Consider the following 22,164-nt stretch of genomic DNA (forward strand, 5'->3'; position numbering starts at 1 on the left):
AATAACTCTGATCAATAGTGAACCATGAAATATTGTTTCAAATGAGCCTTATTTAATACTGTGGAAGGTGAAAATCACAGGAGAAGTTACTGGTTATGAGTAATGGTCTTCAGTTGTTTGTAAGACATTAAGCTAGGTGTGCACAGTGTGACAGCAGGACAGATGGCCATGACCTGTCACCCCTGGAAAGTCCTGACAGATGAGGAAAAGGGTGGACTGCTTGGGATGAATGCTATACATGTCATCTGTATGGAATGGAAAACAGAAATGTCTCCTGCATATTAAAAAGGATGACATTCTAGCTCAATGACTGCTCTCAGAATATAGGAACATGATGTTTATTGAACATAGGACCTCATTGTGTTGCCACGATTGGCCTTCAACCTTCATTCAAGTCATCCTCCTGAATAGCTGGGACTACAGGTGATTTCCACTGAACCTAGTTGCCTAACGTGTCTTTTACAAAATTTAAGTTTGTAGTGGGATTGTTTAAGGAATTTTAGTTTGTTTCACTTAGCCATTCATTGAATATTAATCAAAGACCATGAAAAACAATCATTCTTAATTTTAACTCATTTTTTTCAATTTGCTATGGACAAATGAGTGAATTGAATATAACTAAGTTTTTCCTTTTTAATTTACCTAATGAGTAACTAGAGAATACCTGTGAAAGCTAGCTGTAAGGAAAAAGTAATTAAAATAAGACTCTCTCCTTGGAGCAAAGTACTGTGATTATTTCTAACCTGTCTCTACCACCAGGAGAGGGACTGAATTCCTAAGCAAAATTAGTAGTGATAGCTGACTGGAGGCTTAGTCCCCTTTATATACTAAAAGATATTAAAATTTAAGTGTGTGAATTATCACTAATATCATGCTTACAGTTGCACAGAGCAATCAGTAATTTTATTTAGAAGGAAATCCAAAACCCAGCTTGTTCACTTGGATTTGGTTCATAATTTCAACCATGTGTTTAACTCACTCTGTGTTGGCAATATAACTGGGATGAGAAATAATTTGAGGTTCCAAAATCTTTTGTTATCAGTCTGGTCAAGTTATTATTGAACTTCTTCGTCTTTTTTGAGATGGGGTCTCACTATGCAGTTCAGGCTGGCCTTGAGCTCACTTTGTAGCCCAGGCTGGTCTCGAACTCATAACGATTCTCCCACCTCAGCCTCCCGAGTCCTGGGATTACAGGCGTGAGCCAACACACCCGGTTTATTATTGAACTTCTAAAGACAGCCCACATAATAGGTAAGGAGTTTAAAACAAAAGACAGCATTTATATTTGTTCAACTTTTAATGAATATCTATAGCACAAAACATGGTTCTAGATTCTATAAAGAATATAAAGATGAAATGAATTAGAAAATTATAGTCAGTGAAAGATATAAATCATCTATAAAAATAATGATACAATTGTTTTATGTCCAAGAAAACAGAATAGTTTACTCCTGACCTATTTTGTGTCAAGCAACGTGTTCATACCTAAGACACCTCACTGGGTATTTATAAAAACTCTGGCAGATGGACTTTAATGGAAACTGGCAAAAATTTTTCACAATTGAGAAGATGTTATTAGGGAATGGCAGTAAAGTAATGCAATTTGTGCAGTATGGACATATGAAGAATGGAAGCTAAGTTAGGAGAGGTATGTTGGAGGCCAGGATATAAAGTCTCAGTAATGTTGTTCAAGAATGTTTGGGTTTTGTTGCTTGGTAAATGGAAAGTTGTTCAAATGTCTTTAAAGGAGTAAAAAATGATCATGGTTGTACTTTTAAGGAACTGTCTCTGGAATCTGTAAAGACCAGGCAGCAAACGACAGGAACCTGAGTGGGGAGAACCTTGCCTGTGTTTGCATCTAAACAAACCAAGGTGGAAAGGTCTCAGGCCTGCTCAGGTATGTGTTGGGGTGACGGGCGACCGGGCCAGTAACAAGAAGCCTCATCTTGTTCTGTTACTCCAAATAGTACAACTAACAGAGGGTGAATTGTGGACAAGCAATGATTTAGATACAGAAAGGAAAAAATAGCTTTGGAGTCCAGCAGATCTTGGTTTTGGTCCCAGTTCTGAGTGTTCTGGAACAATTTATTTATATAATCTTGCTGTACCTTTGATTCTCTGTTACAATGGCACTAAAAGCACCCACCTTAAGGATGGTTAAAAGGATTAAATAAGACACAAAGTAGAGGAATGAAGTAAAGCAGAATGTGGACGGAATGGAGAAATATTTTAAGTGGTGGGCTCTTTTCCTTGTCCTGTGCTCCTCTTGCCAAGTACACTGAAGCAGAGGCTGCGGACCATGCCTCTGGAATGTTGTAGAAAGCATTCTTGTATCCAAAGGTGGTTTCATTAGATTACCTTTGGGATCCCTCTTATGACCTACTTTTTTTTATTTTCTGAAGGTTCCTTCTCCACAGTAACAGACACGTCCACTGATACCAAAGGTAAGGCCGATCATGAGAAAAACTAGGCAGAAAATAGTTAGGTAGACCTACAGAGCTACTGAATATTGAAACCATAGATGTGGTAACTGGACACTTCCATCAATCCAGCTAGGTCTTGGATAGCAAGGAAATTTTGGATTTTGCTTAGCAGGCACCTTGTTTTGCTTCTGCAGCACTGTTCTGATCTTTTGCGGTTTTCCCAAGCCCATGGTTTCAATGTGGTTATTGAAATGTTAGACTATGTCTTAAAAATGAAGCATTACAGGGAGACCTAAACATAGAACAGATAAAAGCTGCAACTCTAGAGTGGGGATGGAAGCTGAGATGTCTGCCCATGGCTCCTCCCCCACCCCCTGGTATAACCTCTGGTTGGAACACTGCTACTCCAAACCTGGCCTGTTTTCAGCTTTCCTCTGGAGTCTTTTATTTTCTGCACTCGTATGGCAGCTGTTATCATTCCAGCTGCAAAGGGAATGGGAAGCAATTTCCTGTTATTCTATCCTGCCATCCCTGTAGGGGTGTGCATTCCCGCCCCCATCTCCTGCAGCTGGCGTAGTTTTAGAACAATATGAACCTGGAGGCAGCCATCCTGTTTCTAGGTTGAAGAACTGGCTTGTGGGAGGGCATGTGGGGAGCAAATCTTGTCAAGCAACAGGTCCTGATGGACAAGTATGCCCCTGACTGAAGGACGAGAGATGCATAGAGAAAGGCTGAGTGATGGGTCCTGGAGATATCTCAGGGAGTCAAGGGCTGTTCAGTGAATGATGGTTAAGTGAGTAGACACAGAAAAAGATGAACAACAGAGAGGAACAAGAAAATGTAATGGATACTTTTGCTAAAAGACTGAGGTACAAATATCTCCACATCTATAAAATACCAATAATCCTTACATATAACCTTAGACATAGATATTATCAGTACCATTTCAGAAAAGTGCTGATAATGGATGTTTTTAGTGATTTGTCTCAAGTTACTAGCAAATAAGTGGCAAAGGCAAAGGACCCCACATACTTTTTCTGTTCATTGCAGCACATAACTAAGAGGACTTTATTTTAAGTAGGCTTAGAGAAGTGTAGAGGCTCAAGTGCCACCAAAAGGTGAGGCAATGCACGGATCTGTGACTACAGCTTTTTACTAGAGCAGGGGGATTCCTACAAATGAAATGAGATATAAGGGACTACAGTAAATAGAACCCTAAAGGGCAGGTTAAGAGGCTAAACTGAGAAAGGGGGACCTGATTCCGTGGGAAAGATGTGGATAACAAAAAAGTTGTTTTAGAAAACTTATCTGGTACTGGTGCAGAGAAAGAAAGTGTTGAATCTGTGGAGTCAGAAATATAAGTAGATGAGTTTGGAATGGCGCAGACAAATAGCACAATGATAAGATAAAGTAGGAGTAAGAACAATGGCCCAAGTTTGATTCGTGGAACCTTACGGCATTTGAAAGAATGTGGGGGTATGGGCACTCAATTCTTTAGATATAGCAAGAAAACAGTATTTTGAAGTCAAATTGTAATGGCCACTGCAAAACAGAACTTTAAAAGTTAGATTTTTTTGCTTGTTTGCTTTTCCCTGTGGAGACAAATGGGTTTTTGAGGCCTGGGCCATACAGCTTTCCCCTACTTCTCAGTCCCGATGAATGAAAAGAATATGATGTTGATACCAGGAAGCCTGGAGCCTATTTTCCATTCCACAAGAATGGGGACCATGAGCTGAAGATAGCTAGAAGTGTAAAGTGCACATCTGCATTCTGTCTCTGTGCTCCTCTCTGTTCCTTACTATAAAGACTCTTGCCCACCTGTACACAGTCAGATGCAAATAGCTGCCTCCATCTCCTGGGATCTAGCCTTGAATAAATCCTTTTTTCTTTTTACCCAAATATATAGCCTCCTTTGAATTGATCAATGGTGAGCAGATGAACCTAAGTGGACAGTAACAAAATCAACCTTTTTTTTTTTTAACTTTTTTTTTAATGGGTTAACGCCTGCTTGCAAGGCAGGTGCTTATGCCTCTGAGCTAAATCCCCAGCCCCTTCAACCTTTTTTTAAAAAGCAATTTGGAGTAATTCACTTTATAACCGTGCTAAGCCATTGAAATCTTGGGTTAAAACCAAGTTGATATGCCAGACATGGTGGTTCATGCCTGTAATCCCAGCACTCGGGAGGCAGAGGCAGGAGGATCATTGCAAACTGTAGGCCAGCCTAGGCTACAACGTGAGTTCAAGGCCAATCTGGATGGTTTAGTGAAACCCTCTTTGAAAAAGACACGCCCCTACACACATACCAATTCAAGTTAGTAATACACTTGTGCGTAATACTGGGTTCTGGGATCCTTCTGCAGATTGGGGCAGAAGATTGAAATGTATGACATCAATCACCAAACAATAAAACCAACAGAAAGTAAATAATTGATTGTACTTCTAGAACATGCTGAGTAATATGCTATATCTATATTCCTTACACAAAAGCCACCTTCCCCCATTCAGATATGTTTTGGGTCAAGTATGGGATTAACTGAAAGAAGGTCTCCAGAGAATCTTTCTGTTTTCTCAGCCAAAGGGCTTATATTGGGTGGTATCCCTCAGGGGTAAACATTAGTTGATTCCTAATTAACTAATAGCCCAGCCATTGAAATGAGTTCATTCAAGTCACAATTAGACGGTTGTTGCACTCGGTTGTGTTTTCTCCCCCTCCCCTTTCCAACTATACATTAAAACAGCAGTCTTAAGGTCCTTAAAACGGATTTTTTAAACTCTCAGAGATTCTACTTTATTCCTCTAGGAAATTGTATGGATTGATTTTTCACAGCTAAAATCAAAAGCAGCCACGTGGTGGTAACACGGCCAGTTACTCACTCGGAGCTAGGTCTGCGATCCTGGGCTTCTTCCCCAATCACTGCCAAGCACTTCTGCAGTAGTGAAGTCCCCTGCAGGACGCCCGCAGCTCTGGACGCCAGCAACCCGGGACGCGGGGCGGACCGCGCCGGCCTCGATCGCCTCCGTAGGCTCTGGTTCTGGCCATTTTCTGCACAGCGCCGCGGAGCTAGCAGCTGCCTGCGACACAGAAGCAACTGTTCTGCCTGGACAAGTGGCGGCTTGAGTTAGTTCTGTTTCTGACCCGGCAAATAGTGCACACCCCAAGGAAAGTTTAAGACTCCCAGGTTGTGTCCCATCCCGTTACTCCTTCCCTCGGAGGCAGCAGGAAAGGCGGTGCTTCCCCTCCACACCCACTTCCAGCCGGGTTTCGCCCGCTGCGAAAGTGCTCAGCCCGCGACGTTGCTGAGTGACTCTCCGCAGGGCCAATCAGCGCGCGCACAGGCCGGGCCGCCCCGCCCCACCCCGCGGACGCTCCGGCTCTTTCCTTAGGGAGGCGCAGAAGAGCGGAGGGAAGAGGAGTTGCCGGGGTTGGCTAGTGTGGCCTCCAGCTCCCGGCACCCCGCATTTCTGGCTTGGCTGAGGCCGCCGGGTGTTGACGCCAGGAAAGCAGTGCGCGTTGCGCCGGAGTTGGACTCGGCGCGCGGGAGGCCGGCGTCGGGACAGAGCCGCGACGCCCCGCTCAGGTAAGGCGCCAGGCCGGGCCGCGTTCTTCCCGCGGGGTTCCTCCTGCCCTGGGAGCCTACCGTGCTAGAGATGGACCGCGGGGCCCGAACCCTGTCTGTGCGAGAACACCTCCGGATAGACGCGGCGGCCGGGCCGCGCCCCTGGACCCCACGCCCCAGTTCCCTCTTGTCAGAGAAGCGCTTGCGGAGTGATTGGAAATGCCAGGGGCCTTTATAAATTGGCGACTCAAAAATGAAGCTTTTAGGGGGAAAAGTTTTGTATATGTATGTATTTTGTATTGCATAAGTGAAAGACTACTCACGTTATTGTTCTCTAGCGAAGTAAAATCTTCTGTATGCAGTGCAGTCGAGACTTGAGGAATTTTGGGGTGTGCTGCCCGTGCTTGTGCTAGTACTGGTCTCAGGGGCGCACTTCTGGGTCTCCCCCTGCGGTGACGCCCGCATTCTGCCCGGGGATCCCTTCTGACTCCAACTCTGCTCCGGAGGGTTAGCAGAGATGCTGAGGATCAAGATCTGTTTCCCGGGGCTGCTGGAGACTATGATGAGGGCTGGCTTTCCTGTTTGCAGAGATCATTTTTTAGAGAGGGGAGTTTTAACAGGGAAATGTGGAAGGCGTGGCATATAAACCCTCAGTCACAGGACTTGGATTTTTAACATTTGAGACAAACACAGAGCCTTGTTTTGAGAGATAACTGGGGAGAGGAATGCAAAGACAACTTGACTTCAAAGTCTGTTTGGTATTTTACAGAAAGCTTATCAGGAGGAAAAAGACGGTTTACAGAGGTGGAAGAACATTATTTTGATTTTTATTTCCTGTTTCAAACCCTTTTTCTTGCTTGGAGATTTTGTGTACGCAGATCACTGAGTGTGATTCACTTACTGGGGAAGATTCAAACGCTGACTTGCTCCTTCGAAGCTCTTTCGGAGCCGGCAAAAACAAAAACCAAAAAGTTCCAGGCTGAGAGTCTCGAGTCAAGTTTTCCCTTTCGCTCACCACAGTTTTGGAGTAAGGATCCTACCCTGGCCAGGTCTGGAGCAAATGGGAGTGGACTTAACTATGAGTCAAAGGCTGTATCCCAGGCCTCTGACCAAAAGAGCATTTTTCCAGGAGATAGAAGAGAAAAGCCACATTTCATCTAGTCAGGAAGTATGATAAGGGACTTCAGAGATGGATTCTTTGTCTTTCCTGCCAGATGATAGGGTTCAGAATTAGGAAGCAGTGTTGTGTTTGTGAAAACACCTGTGTGTATATCGTTCTTAGTTCCTGAAAAAATTAATAGCAGAGGTGACTAAACGTCAGGCTTTTTGAAAAGGTAACATGTGCTTTACTGGAAAGATGAAAACATTACAATTTTGGTTTGTGTTTTGGACTAAGATACAGAAATTGTTAATGGCTCTACAATATTGGTCAACAAGAGTTTTCTGTTTATCTTCTATTGAAAGTATGTAGAACATACTGTGTTTTTCAGTATTCTTTTTCAGTAGGATAGTTGTGGGGTTCCTGCAGGTTGATATGAGCTCACTGTAGTCTTGGCTGACAGATCATTTAAAGTGCAGCTTGTAATACCAAAAGATGAAGCTGCAAAAACCACACAACCAAGCAAAAAATATCTTTAGAATGTTATATTAATGTGTCAACTTTAGATTTTTACTTTCCTACCTTAAGGACTAAATTTGATGGAGTTAAAGCAATATTTGAGCCATTATTATTACTGTTTCTTTCACTGTGTTCATGAAGGCAGATGTGGTATAATAAAACAGTGCCTTTCAAGGACAGTGCTTGAAAAATGAGTTATTGAGAAAAGTAGGATCAAGTTTTGGTAAAATTTCTTTTGATAATAGCTATCCCATTCAAAAGTAAGAATCACTTGGCCTTCAGGGAGAGGACTTAAAATCCAGGCCACACTAATGCCTAATCTCAATTATACAGTGTCATAGACAGTATTTGGGAAGAAGTTCATGGAGGAAGAGTTAGTTAACTGTATAGTCTTTTGCTACTCATTGTACCTATATAAGAAAAATCAGGACAAGATCATTTTTCCAAGTTATTGTCTAGTTGATTTTTATGAAATCTGCCCTTTATGTCCATAAAATACTTTTACCTTGTAATTAATTATGTTGGTATAGTCACATTAAAATTCTTGAGTTTTTTCATCTCCTATTTTTAAAGGTACTTATCCAGCAGCACAATTTTCAAACTGTTAAATATAGCAAAACCTCATTCAAAGTTCTGTCTTTTCAAAGATATTACTAATGTCTCGTCTGGCTTGAATTACCTTTTCAAAACAATGAATGAATGCTGATTCATTCATGTTTGGGTCTATATCTTGATTGTTTGTTAAAGAACCATTACTTCAAGGTGCATACATAGGCAAGAAGCATTGTGTGTCTTTTTCATTTCCAAAGGTTTTGTATTCTGAAATTAAGAAAAAATAATTGTAGTTGTATAGCCAATTGTAAAATCTTGTAATTACTGTTTTGTTTATAAACGAAACATGGTTCAGATGGATGGGTTTAAATATGAAATTCAAGCTGTTAAGGATAGTGTCACAATTTGACAGTTGGCAAAGAAAACAAAGTGTTCTATGGCCACTTCTGTTTAATTAAAGGTTGATGATTTTCATAAATAAATCATCAAGCTGCCTAAAAACTGACACTGTCCCAAAACTGCTCTTTCATTTGTAGTGCCTTATGTGATTTGTTTCTCAAATAAATTGTGCTGTGTGTCAGAACTTTCTTTGTAACTAAAAGATCTGCGTTTTTTTTTTGAATATCACAAAGATCAATGTGGATCCATGGTTTAAAAACCAGACTGAATGAATCTGTTCTACAAAGTACAACTTTTTAAAAATATTCTTTATTTCAAATACAATTATTATTGGTGCTAGCTTGGTTTTAGATGCTTATGTTTCAAAAAGCCAAGGAGTGAAGTTCTTTTCCTTTATTATTTTTTTTAATTTTAATTTTTTCACTTTGAAGGCAGTGAAACAACTGGACTTCTATTTAAAAGTATGCAATTCTAAGAGTTTGAAGTTTGTATACTTATTAGGCATTTTGGGAGAACATTGGAGGTTTTTATTAAATGTGCAGTAGTCTATACTGGTTGAAGAGTTTCCATTTCTGAATTATGACTTTGAGCTGTAAGTGTTGGAGATGGATGTGTTGTCACAGTTTGTGACTTTATATATTTTTCTGGGACTTGAAGTGATTCATATTTTGACTGGCTTATATGTGCATCCTTGCTTTTGTTGGCAAGCGTAAAGAGTTAAGAACAGAAAGATCATTTAGTGGTTTCTATACAGTGGTACACCTAAAAATAGCCATGATTGAAGGAATTGTACAAATAGCATTCTGGCCATGGTTCATGGCTCAAATGTGGATCATGTAGGAGGAAGATCAAGGACTATAGTGTTTGAAGTTGGCTGTATGTTTTGCAGCCACTTTCAAAAATCCATAGGATATTTGGATATTTTCACTTCTTCCTCAATTTAGGGAAATCAAGCATTTTACACAGAAACACAAATTCAGGAAACAAAACTAGTGTGTATACGCCTTTGTTTTTGTCTTTTTCTTTTTTTTATCGGTACCAGGGATCGAACTCACGACTGCCTGCTTGCAAGGCAGGCGCTTATGCCGCTGAGCTAAACCCCCAGCCCTATATGCCTTTGTTAAAAGGGCAAATTTATTTCATCCGGTGAAAGAGACTAAAGATGCTGGTTTTTATAGTAAGTCTATTCATAAATAAATGGCCACATTCTTATGCAGGCAAAGCTACTGGGCTGATCTATAATGGTTCTGTGGAAAGTACCTGTTTATAGTACGAATGTACTATACTACATCACTAAGTGAGCCTATATTATCTTGTTTTTTGTACCTGTAATTCTAGCTTACTGCAACCCTTTTGCTGGATCTTCACTACCCTTTTCTCTATGTCCAGTACTTTTGTATGGATGCCATCTCATTGCTACCAAGTTGTACGAATTTCTTACGGGGAAAGTGTTAAATTTATTTGGTATGAAAATGAACTCAGGTTAAATATCTGTGGCCTCCTCTGTTCACATAATAGCTTGACAGCATAGCTGCAGTTGAACAAATGATGCCTTATACCCGTTATCTTTTTTGAAAGGTGCTAAGAACAGCAAAACAGTAGAAGTTTATTTTATTTGAGTTGGAATTTGAATTGCTTTGCTTTCTTATGACTGATGGGAGAATCTAAGGGGCCTGTGGGTTCTCCTCTAAATTAACTCTGGGCAGTGAGAAGGAGGAAGGGAAACAGCATGAGTCAGAAGAAACACTGGTTAAACCTGTGAGTCCTTGGGAACCATAGGTGTAAAGTCACCCAGGTCTCAGTATTTTTCCTCTGGATCAGCTGCTTCGATGTTTTTGTCATATTCTTCCATCCTCTACCTACATCAGTGTGACTTATCGCAACCAAGAAAGCTTCTAAACATAGCACCAAGATTCTTGTGGTTTTTCTATACTCAGAGTACTTTGATTTTCAAGGATGATTGGCCTTTACTTCACCCTGTGAGGCTGAATCAGCTTCCTCCCCAACCAGTATTCATCCCTCCTGATTCTTTCCTACAGTTGAACCATGGCCACCATGGCGAGTTAAAAGTGTGTGATTGCCTAGAATTTCTTGCAGCCGGGGCTCTCTGAGTGATGTTGTAAGTGAGCTGGGTCTTTTCTCCACTCAAAACTTTTATAAGGGTGCAGTGTTTTTGAGCTTGCTTGTCAGTAGGCATTCTGTTCTTTTTGTTTTGTTTTGTAGCATTGAGAATTCAACCCCAGGCCATCACACTGAGTTATATCCCCAATCTTCTTTAAATTGTTTTATTTTGACACAGTTTCATATAGTCATTAAACTGCCCAAACTGCTTGAATTTGCAGTCCTTGCACCATCATGCCCAACTGGCTTTGTGTTCTTTATAGTTATATTTTCTATCTGGAAAAAATGGTCAGGCTGTTTTGTGATGGGCTTGAGGGTTGAGAGTGACTGGATAGAAGGTTAGAAAGAGGCTGGAAAGGTGATGTCATTGTGGATCTCTGTACTGGACCTCATTTTTCCACTTCTTGACTTTGATGAAAAAAATATGTCCATTTGGTTAACTGCAGCAGTTGGATCTGTAACTTGCAGCAAAATGTGGTCTTAGCAGAGTCTTGAGTTATAAAATAAGTAGTTTATAGTTTATCTCTTTTTTTTTAAAGAATCAAATGGCAGGCCATGCACTGGCTGACTGGAAGAGAGCCAGATGCTAGCCTTCTCCTGTAGTCTGTGCCATTCACACAGCCCGCATGAGAGGAGAACAAGAAGTCCACAAGAAACTAAGACCAGTGAGTCAGCGCCCTGTGTAGGCTGATTGGGAGAGAGCCAGATCGGGGAGAGCCGGATATCAGCCCTTTCTGGCACACGGATAGAGAGACAAGAAGAGCCAATGTCCCCTCCACTCCCCAAGCGTCAACTGATCCAGAGATAATAGCTGTGATAATAGCTAATGAGGTAACATACAACTTAATGCTTGCAGTGGTTAGTGACTTTGCAGGCCTAAAGCTGGTAGTCTGATCAACACATTGTAACATACATGGGGGATTCTCCTTCCAAAGGTAGTGGCCATTGTTAATTCCCTATTATCTTGTTTTGAAGTCCTGTGTCACTCTCATTGTTTTTTGATTGGGTTTAATTCTGTTTTATCTTGTTTGATTTTATTGTATCAAATGGCATAGGCAGCTGTTTTGAAGATAAGGTACATTATGGCAGCCATTTTGGATGTGCTATTATCTTGTTTTGAAATCTTGTATTTCATTCATTGTTTTGCTTTTATTGGTTCTATTCTGTTTCTGTGTAAAGGTATAGGCAGCTGTTATTTTATTTTTTTGGTACCAGGGATCAAACTTGTGACTTTGCACTTGCCAAGCAGGTGTGTATGCCACTAAGCTAAATCCCCAGCCCATGGGCAGCTATTTTAAAGACAGTAAGAGGCATTATGGTAACCATTGTTTATTTCCTATTATCTTGTTTTGAAATTCTGTGTCACACTGTCTTGTTTTGATTGGCTTTATTTTGTTTTATTTTGCTTGGTTTTATTTTCTCTAAAATAAAAAAAAATTGAAAGGCATTATTCTATGTGAGGAAAAAAGGGCAAGAGTTTGGAGTCACACTGATTCTTAATTAGAATCTTGACTTTGCTGTTTGTTACAGACTGATATTTAATTTAAGCTTTCTGGGTTTCTGTCTTCTATGAAGTGATATTAATGATGTTTCTGAGAATTTTTGCAAAGATTAGAGATAATTAGACATTATTAATATATATAGTGTTAGCGTATTTGACAGATAGTAGATTTTCTACCTAAGACGGCTACTATGGAAGGACAGTGTAATAGGAAGGGTGAGAGGAGGGACAGCAAGTATTGTGGTTGAGCTGTCTTTTTCCTAGTCAGGTCTCAGTAAAAGTCTAGGTGGAGTGGCTGAATGGTGTATTAGTGTGAGGCTGCAGTCACTTGTCTTGGACATCAGTCCCTTTGTCCAAATCAGATTGCCTGGAACTCTGCTGTCTAACTTTGGCTGGGAAAGTAAAAGATGTTCTTTATGAAAATGTTACTAGTTATAGCCTAGGGATGAAAAGTATGAGCAACAGAGTGAGAAATTGTAGATTGGCATCTCTGTCCTTATTAGCTGTGTGATTGAGCTGAGTAATGCAATGATTATGAGGACTGAATAGAGTAACATCTGTGAAGCATAAGTAGCTGTTTTCCTAGCAAACCACCTGCATACTGGATTGATGAAAGCTGTTGTAGTTACTGTTTCATTGAACATTTGATGAGCAGTTCCCAGCCTTTATAGTAGTTCTCTTGGAAATGTAAGGTGAACATGTTCTTTTTTTTTTCCTTTTTCCTTTTTATTGGTACCAGGGATCGAACTCACGACTGCAAGGCAGGCGCTTATGCCGCTGAGCTAAATCCTCAGCCCCCACAAACATGTTCTTTATACTTTACAATATTTATGTACAGAAAATGAGGACAGGGAAGGAATGGCGTGCTTTACATAGAGCCGTAATAAAATCACATTTGGAAAACCAAAAAGATTGTTAAAAAGATTGAAAAGAATATACTGAATTGTACAGATGTCAGTCATGCATATCAACATATGAAAAATACCCAGCAGCAGCCAGGCACACGTGTGTTTATGTTTGTCAGGGCATGAAGACTGCTAAATGGGGTTGTTTTATTTATTTACAGTGTATTGTGTCTGTTTTAGAATAGCTTTACTAAATCTCATCCACCCTCCATTCTTCTTGAAATATGAAATGTCTTTCTTTCCCGTCTTTTTTTTGTTTTTGTTTTTGCTTTTATTGTACCGGGGATCAGACTCATGACCTTGTGCTTGCCAGGCAAGTGCTTGTGCCACTGAGCTAAATCCTCAGCCCCTTTTCCCTTCTTCTTGCTCCTTTTTCTTCCCCTTCTTTTTCTTCCCCCATTTCCTTCCCATCCTCTCCCCTTTTCTTTTCCCTTTCCCTCCTTTCCCCTCCTCTCTTCCCTTTCTTCTGCTCATTCTTTCCTTCTCTCTCTCTTTCCCTAGACCTTTGCATTTGATTTATTATTTATATATTTGTGTGTTTATTTATTTTTAAGACAGTGTCTCACTAAATTGCACAGAAAGTACTAGGGATTCTGTTACCTCAACCTCCTGAAGTAAAATGTATTAAATTTAAAAACATTAGTCTGTTGGGCTTTTTGGAGGTAGTAGGCCAGGGAAGAGAGCGCAATAAATTAGACTAGTCTCTAGAGTGAAGGAAGATTAGGTTGAGTAGGACTTCTCTAGAGAGAGAGGATTTGAATGAGCCTTGAAGGAAGGGTAGGAGATTCTGAGGAGGCAGTTGGGAAATGAACAAATTTGGGTTTGGAATGTAGTGAAATTAGATTTAGAGAAAGATAGCTAGAAAGGTAAGTAGTATTAAAAGAAGTAAGGTTTGTTTGGGTTTAGATCTTAGAGGCTTTTCAGGGGAATGAAACAGTTATTTTCATTTTTTAGGTTTCTTTTTTGTTGTTGTTCTGGGAATTGAATTTTTTTTAGTTTTATTAGCACATGTGTGCTGTATATGATGTTTACATTCATCTTAGGGAGTATATATATGTACTTACTAACATTTCCTTGAGTCTTTCTATTCTTCTACGCTTCCCTAACCACCTCCCTTCTTCTATTTCTAGATCCCTTTTTGTTTTCATTTTTTTCTTTAGTTCATGTTTGCAACATGTAATGAATACATTCATTGTGGGTAGCTGGTACATGTATATGATACACCTTAAATTTTTTTACATCCCCTTTCCATTTGTAAAAATTCTATCTCCCTTTATTTTGCTCTTCATTTGTATTCTGAATTACTAAAATGAGAGAAACCATTTGATACTTAAGCTCATGTCTAATTTATTTTGCTTAGTGTGTTTTCAAGGTGTATCCATTTTTCTATAGATCTTTTAAATATATTCTTCTTTTAGCTAAGTAGTGTTCTCATTGTGCATAGATAACCACATTTTAAAAATCCATCTATTGATGGACATGTAGGTCACTTGTTAGATTTAGCTATTATGAATTGTGCTGCTATCAACATTGGTGTACATATATCACACCAATGATGTCTTTAGTTATTTTGGAAAGATACCTAGAAGTAGAATAGTTAGATCAAATGTCTTGTTAGTTTTTTTGGTCTTTTTGAGACAAGGTTTCACTATGCATTTCAGGCTTACCTTGAACTCAAAGAAATCCTCCTATTTTAGTCTCCTGAGTGCTGGGATTAAAGGAATGTGCCACCATGCCCAGCTATATATATATTTATTTTTTCTTTTCTTTCTTTCTTTTCTTTCTTTCTTTCTTTTTTTTTTTTTTTTTTGTGAAATCTCTATACTGGTTTCCAGAAGGATTTTACTAGTTCTAGTTCACATTCCCACCAACAGTATAGAAGGATTTCTTTTTCTGCAAAACCTTGCCAGCATTTGTTTTTATTGATTTCTCGGTGATGGCCACTCTTTGTGGAATAAGGTGGATTTTCAATCTTTCATTTTGCATTTCTGTAATGGTCAGCAATGTTGAACATATCTTCATGTAGTTATTGGCCATTTGTACTTCTGTACAAATTACAGAATTCTCTTTTCATTCCAGATGCCCATTTTTGATTGGATCTTTTATTTTGGAGAGTAATTATTTTGAGTTTTTTATGTATTCTAAAAATTAGTCCTCTGCTTGAGGAATAGCTAGCTGATTTTTCCCCCATTCTGTAGGTTGTCTCTTCACTGTGTTGCTTCTTTTGCTGTATAGAAGCTTTTAAAATTTGATATGATCCCATTTGTTAATTCTTGCTATTTCTTGTGTAATTGGAGTTGTGTTCAGAAAGTCTTTATACAGCCCTATGACTTAAACAGTTTTACCCATTTTATCTTCCAGCAGATTAAATGTTTCTGTTTTAATATTTAGAGTTTAGATCCATTTTGTATTAGCTTAGTACATGGTGAGAGGTAGGGCTAAGCTTCAATCTTTGTCTTATGGATAACTAGTTTTCCCAGTACCACTTGCTAAAGAGGCTGTCCTTTCTCCAATATATTTCTGGTTTCTTTGTAAAAGATCAAATAGCTGAATGTGTCTGAAATTGTTTTTGAAATCCTCTGTTCTGTTACATTGGTATAAATGTTTGTTTTTGTGCCATTTTTCTCATTGTAGCTTTGTAGTAGAACTTGAAGTCCGGTATTGTGATGCATTTTGCTCTGTTTTTGTTTTACTCAAGATTTCATTTGGTAGTCTGGGCCTCTTCTGGTTCTATATGAATTTTAGGATTGTTTTCTCTAGTTCTGTGAGAAATGTTGTTGGTATTTTGATGGGGATTGTGTTAAATCTGTCAGTTCTTAAATTAAGGACGTTTTGATAATACTGGTTCTGCCTGTGCAGCAACAAGGACTATCATTCCATATTCTGATGTTTTCTTCCATCTCCCTTTTCAGATACTATGGTTTTCATTGTATTTGTGTTTTACTTCCTTTGGTTGGTTAATTCCTAGGTATTTAATTTTTCTTGATATTAATGCAAATGGTACTATTTTCCTAATTTCTTTATCAGTGAGTTCATTATTGGTGTAGAGAAACACTACTGGTTTCGGTGAGTAGATTTTATATACTACTACATTGCTGAATTTGGTATTCTGGGAGTTTTTTGTTAGAATTATTTTTGTCTTCTATGCAGAGGATTGTGTCATCTGCAAATAATGAAAAATCGACTTCTCTTATATATATACCTTTTATTTTTTTCTCTTGCCTAATACCTGGCTAATGTTTTGAACATGATGGTAAACAGAATTGGTGATGGTGGGCATCTTTGATCTGTACCTGATTTTAGAGAGAAAGCTTTTACTTTTTCCTCATTTAATATGACTTTTATGAAATTGAGATATGTTCCTTTTATGACTTTTATGAAATTGAGGTATGTTCCTTCTATACCTGTTTTCTTTAGGTCTTTAAAAAAACCATGAATTGGTATTGATGTTGTCAAAAACTTTTGTATCTGTTGATATGATCATGTGGGTTTTGTCCTTCTGTTTATGTATAGGATTCTTTTGATGGTTTATTGCACCCCATTCACCAGTATCTTTTTTAGCATTGGTTTGGTCTTGTCTAGAAGTTGGCATCTTTTTTAATTGGGTCTTTGTATGATTTTAGAATCAAGTAATGCTGGCTTCCAGACATGAGTTTGAAAGCATACTTTCTCAGCTTTATGGAAGAGTTTGGGGAGTTTTGGTTTTATCATGTCCTGTAGCATTTGACTATGAGTCCATCAGGTTCTGGACTTTTCTTAGTTGATAGATTTTCATATTATTGCCTCAGTTTCATTGTTGTCGTTGCATTGTGCAGAATTTTTATGTTGCCTTGGTTTAGTTTTGATAATCATGAGTCTAAGAATCTGTCCATTTCTTGAAGATTTTGCAATTTGTTTGAATACAATTTTGAGTGTTTGAATACAGTTTTACATAGTGATTACTATTTTCTGAATTTAGCAGTAAGAGTTATTACTGAGAGGTTTTGGTTTATTTCTCCCATTACATCCTTTTTCTGTTGATTACTCCTTTGTTTGCTGTCTGTCTGTCTCCTTTCTTTCTTGTCTATTTGGCTTGCTTGAAGTATTCATTCTGTCTGAACTTTTGGCTTGGTAGGCTTTGTTGTCTATGTCTAGTGTATTCTTGACTATTTTCTGTAGTGCTGTTTTTGTGTTCATGAATCTCTCAGATGTACTCACTTATTTGTCCGTTTTGAAAGAAAGGTTATGTTAATCTGCTTTGGAAATTGTTTTCTTTTAGGGCTTGAATACTTCATTCCTGGCCTTTTAATGTTAGTATTGAGAAGACTGCAATGATTCTACTGGGTTTACTGTTATTTTTTGCTTTCCTCTGACAGCTTTTAAGATTTTTTCTGAACATCTAGAATTTTGACTGAGATGCATGTGGGATGCTTCTTTTTTTCATACTAGTAAGTAGGTGTTCTGTTGAAATCTTTTGTCTTACTTGGAAAGACAGGGTCCGAAATCAAGCACTCCAACAAGGGTACAACATGAAACCTCCATGTGACTACTACGTCATAAAGCCTGAGTGTCCACCTAATTCCCTTCCTGTCTTACTTGTAATCTGATTGTAGGCAGCCTCACTACATTTCCCTCTTTACCCTTATACTCAAAATCTGAACTTTCCCAATCTCAACAATTTCCCCTTGGTCTTCCATTCAGCAGACAGACACTAGCATGAGTCCCAGGCTGGCTTAGGGACTCTCTTTGCCTAAGGGTGGCTATTCTCTCTCTGACCAGAACCTAGAAGAGGAGAACAGACTTTCCTTGCCTGGAGAGTTCTGGAGAGGATGCCCCAGAGATACAGCATTCCCCAGTGTTTTGGAGGAGGGCAGTTAGAAGACACTCCTCCTATACACAGAGCCTGGCTTTGAACCCCTACGATGCTTGTTTGTTCCCTCTGAGAGGCTGCCAGGATGGCTGCTCCCTGGAGGAGTAGGGGTAGGGCAGTGTAGGTGGGCACCTCTACCCTTTTCAACTACCCAGATACGTGATTTAATCTTAGGTATTGTCTTTCCGATTGATTTTCTGTTTTAGACCTTCCCCCACTTCTGATTATTTTCAGCGAGTCTTCCCCAAGTATCTCTGACACAATTCCTCCTCCAGTCAGCCATGTTGGATCTTCCAAGATTAAGCTTTTAAACAAGGTTTTTTTCTTTAAAGTAGGAAGGAGGGTGAATATTTCATAAAGATGACCCTGGAAATAGTATATGAGATGTTAACATACTAGAAGGACATGTGCTAAGGGAAGTGGGAAGACAGAACACTCTTTGTCAAGAAAGGCACAGAAGCAAAAGTTGAGTGTTAAGCTTCTAACAACAGGACTTTGAGATGTTTTTCATGACCGACAGTAATCTCCCTTAGTTTTTTCATTGTGTAAATTAATAGTACCTGTGCATTACATTAACAGTAAGAATAGCTAATGGTGGGGCTGGGAGTTTAGCTCAGTGGCATAAGTGCCTGCCTGGCAGGCGTGAGGTCGTGATTTTGACACCCGGTACCAAAAGAAAAAAAAAGAATATCTAATGCTTTCATAGCTTTTGTTACATAGCAAGCACTGTTCTAAGTATCTTACGTATTTTACCTTATATTTAATCCCTACATCAGGGTACAACATACAAGCTTATCTGTAAAATGAGATTCTGCTGTTATACCTGTTACATATGAGGACTCTTTTTTTTTTTTTTTTTTTGTCTTTTTCTTTTTTATCGGTACCGGGAATCGAACTCACGACCACCTGCTTGCAAGGCAGGTGCTTATGCCGCTGAGCTAAATCCCCAGGCCCCCATATGAGGACTCTTAAGGCTCAGAATAGCTAAGTAACTTTCTAGAGGTCACACAGATTGTACATGCAGGTTTTAGAATTTAAACTCAGGTATGCACAATTCAACAACCAAGTATCCATAATCTCCTTGATGTTCCTATGACTTGGTTCTCTGTTAGATATATTAAAAGCCATTATGAACTTTTAGTTGGTTGTTGTTCGAGTGAAGATTTTAGGCAAGAAATAAAGCTTAAATCTGAATTGTAGGCACAGTCCTAGATTAGTAGTCCATCTCCATGGAGTTACTTAAAGAATGAGGGCAAATGAACTCTGCAAAAAAGGATATATAAAAGAATAAAAGAGAAGGAAGCACCCAGCCTTTAGGGAATGCTTCACATTTTGAAATGGTCAGGTAAAAGAGAAATTATTGAAGGAGACAGAGCAGGAACTACAAGAGAGTAGAGGACCGTATTGGCAAAGGAAAGGTACATACCCAGTTTAAAGGACTGTCCATACCAGCCAGTGCAGCAGATTAGTTACAAGGACCGGACTGAGAATCTGTCTGCCCTTGGCCCAGCTGCTGGATCATTTTGGGGACTTGGAGAATGCAGTTTTAGTGGATTGGTAGACTTGGAATCTAGAGGACAAATAGTTGAGAAATATGCAGTAGGTGAGAAACTTCAGGTGTCCAATTCCTCTTTTTCAAGGAATTGATTAGAGAAGTATAGTGTAGTAGCTTGGGTTGGAGGGAAGCTTGAGCACTTGAACATTGAGAAATAGCCTAGTTTTGATGTCACATTCAGGGTTTGGTTAAGATGGAACTATCAAGACACCAGAAAATAGTCTGTTAATAAGAGCTGTCTAGCAGAGAGACCATTGCTTCAAATATTGCTCTTGTTTCCAATTTTGTTATTTCTAGCAAGGTATTTACTGGAATACAGTAATATGTGGTATTTTAGCAGATTTTAATTATGGCAGTGACATCAGGATGACATAAAAGGACTTAAGTGATAGTATTTTAAGAGTGAAGTACAAATTGAGCATCGTGGCTCGTTCTTGAAATTCTGGCATGAGTTCAAGCCCAGCATGGGCAGTTTAGTAACGTAGTGACACCATGTTTTTTTGTTGTTGTTTTGTTTTATTTTATTTTTAAAGTGTAGTACACTACTCCTTCTGGGTCTTTGATTTTGCTTTTTAGTATTTCAGTTATCCCCAGTCAACAGTAGTCCAAAAATATTAAATGGAAGAGTCCAGAAGTAATTAGTAAGTTTTAAATTTTGTGCCATTCTTGGTAACATGATCCAGCCCCATCTGGCTCCACCTGCTCACCACAGGAATCATCCCTTTATTCAGTAGATCCATTCTGTGTATACTATCTCCCTGTTAGTCACTTAAACAACTTTGTTATCAGATCAACCAGAATAATATTGCAGTGCTTGTGTTCAAGAAACCCTTATATTATTTAAGTCCTAAAGTGCAAGAGTAGTGATACTGGCTGTTGGGATATGGCAAAGAAATTGTAAAATGCTTCATGTAAGTTAAAAGATGCAGTTCTTAACCTAGTATGCAAAGAAGAAACAGCCTGTGGTAAGACTGCTAAGATATACAGAAAGAACAAATCTGTTTATGAAGTTGTGAAGAAGTAAAAAGAAGCTTATGCTTATTTTGCAGTTGCACTTCTGACTACAAAACCTACAACTGCAGTGTGTGACAAGTATTTAAGATGGAAAGAACATTAAATATGTAGGCAGAAGACATAATCAGAAAGGGTGCTTAATTTGAAAATTAAACTTTATTGTAGGTATGTATGGTTGGGAAAGAAACATAATAAGTATGTATGTTTAATATTCTCAGTTTCAGGCATCTCTTGGGGGGTCTGGGACATTTCTTCCTCGATGGGAGGATTGCTGTTCTAAGAATCAGAATCACTTCATCAATCTATTAATGGGTCTTTTGGGAGTTTCTTTGAAAGAAATCAGTAAAGACTTTACAGCATATTTAATAGGCCTAATATTCTTAAGTGTGATGGTTCTTAGCAGAGTCAGTGCAAAATGAGAATGTGAACTTCTTATTCAAAATGCAGGATAAAGTCCTATTAAAGGTACTTAAATATAAGTCTTTTTCTTGTCATTTCTCTTGACTTGCCATGGTGCTTATTTGCTACTTAATGTCATTCTAAGTGAAGAGAAATTAAATATGAAAATTGTACTGTTAAATTTAAAAATTAAATTAAAAAATAAAAGTTTATTGTTAACATGATTTTTAACATTCATCTTTATACTGAGTAATGCTGTGTTCAAAGGCATATATAAGAGCATTATAATTATGTAGAATAGCTGAAATCTCATAATTTTTATTTGGTAGTTTACGTATCCAAATATAGGTTGCTTTTACCAGAACAGTAAATATACTGCACAAAACTTTTTTAATTTTACTTTTTGTTATGCACACAGTATTATCAACACTCAGTGTTTGGCTTACATACTTACAGAAAGACTCAAAGAAGAAGACCTTGCCCAGTCCTTTTCCTTCAGTGTCATTGTTTTCAGTGTAAGTGGTAGGCTAATACAGGGAAGGAACATGAGTAACAGAGGATAAGATTCCTTGGTGTGTTTCTTCTTTGTATAAGGCATGTTCTGGTTTGAGTGGAAGATATTGCCACTTGGAGCCCTTGACACCCACCTTCCTACCTACTGAGTTGTATCTCTGTGCCATGCTTGCTTGAATTGCTTTAAATCTTGCTGAATACCCGTGTATCTTAACGGGAATTCTGTGTTCTTGGAGCATTGTGAATGCTATGTAGATGGGACAGCAAGATGTGGTAAGCCTACTGCACTTCAAGTCTAAGCTTGAAGAGGGAGGGAACAAGAACTAATGCCTACTGGACTGTTTTGCCCTGCCCTTTCACTGTGGCTTTTATAGATGCTTCTCACCTCAACATTATAAAGCTAAATACCATTTTCATCTTCGTTTGGAGAAAACTATCACTCACTGGAAGTACCTTTAAAGTTTAGAGCTTCAGACACTAGAATTGATCTACTTTACTTAGGAAACAATTCCATTAGAGTTTTATGTGTAATTTCTCTGTTGAACTGTTAGGCATAAAGTAGCACCAGCCACTTTAGCTTTAGAATACCAGCATAATCCAATTATAGCACTGTGGCTTTGTTTCTTATCTAGCCTGAGCTCTAGTTTGTTTTCTCATCTGTATAATGAGAATAACAGAGTATACCTGTAGGACTATTAGAAAGATTAAATGAAGGAAATATATGTAAGATACCTAGTGAAGTATATGGTTCTATAACT

General features: G+C 38.7%; 1 protein-coding gene across 11 annotated transcripts in view; it reads left to right on the forward strand.

The window, feature by feature from the left end:
- The first annotated feature begins 5,799 nt into the window (after positions 1-5,799).
- The window catches only part of Ppfibp1 (PPFIA binding protein 1), a 206,126-nt gene continuing 189,761 nt past the window's right edge, over positions 5,800-22,164 (forward strand). For 5 of the 11 annotated variants that reach the window (XM_063254464.1, XM_013149341.2, XM_013149346.2 and 2 more), the window contains exon 1: positions 5,800-6,001. The gene's annotated coding sequence lies outside the window, so the exon portion shown is untranslated. The remainder of the gene's footprint in view (positions 6,002-22,164) is intronic. The other 6 variants (XM_013149344.2, XM_013149349.2, XM_013149347.2 and 3 more) reach the window with 2 other exon arrangements.

This window comes from Cavia porcellus, unplaced genomic scaffold, assembly GCF_034190915.1.
Source record: "Cavia porcellus strain 051 isolate PalLab524CR breed Dunkin Hartley unplaced genomic scaffold, mCavPor4.1 scaffold_8, whole genome shotgun sequence".
Classification (NCBI taxonomy): Eukaryota; Metazoa; Chordata; class Mammalia; order Rodentia; family Caviidae; genus Cavia; species Cavia porcellus.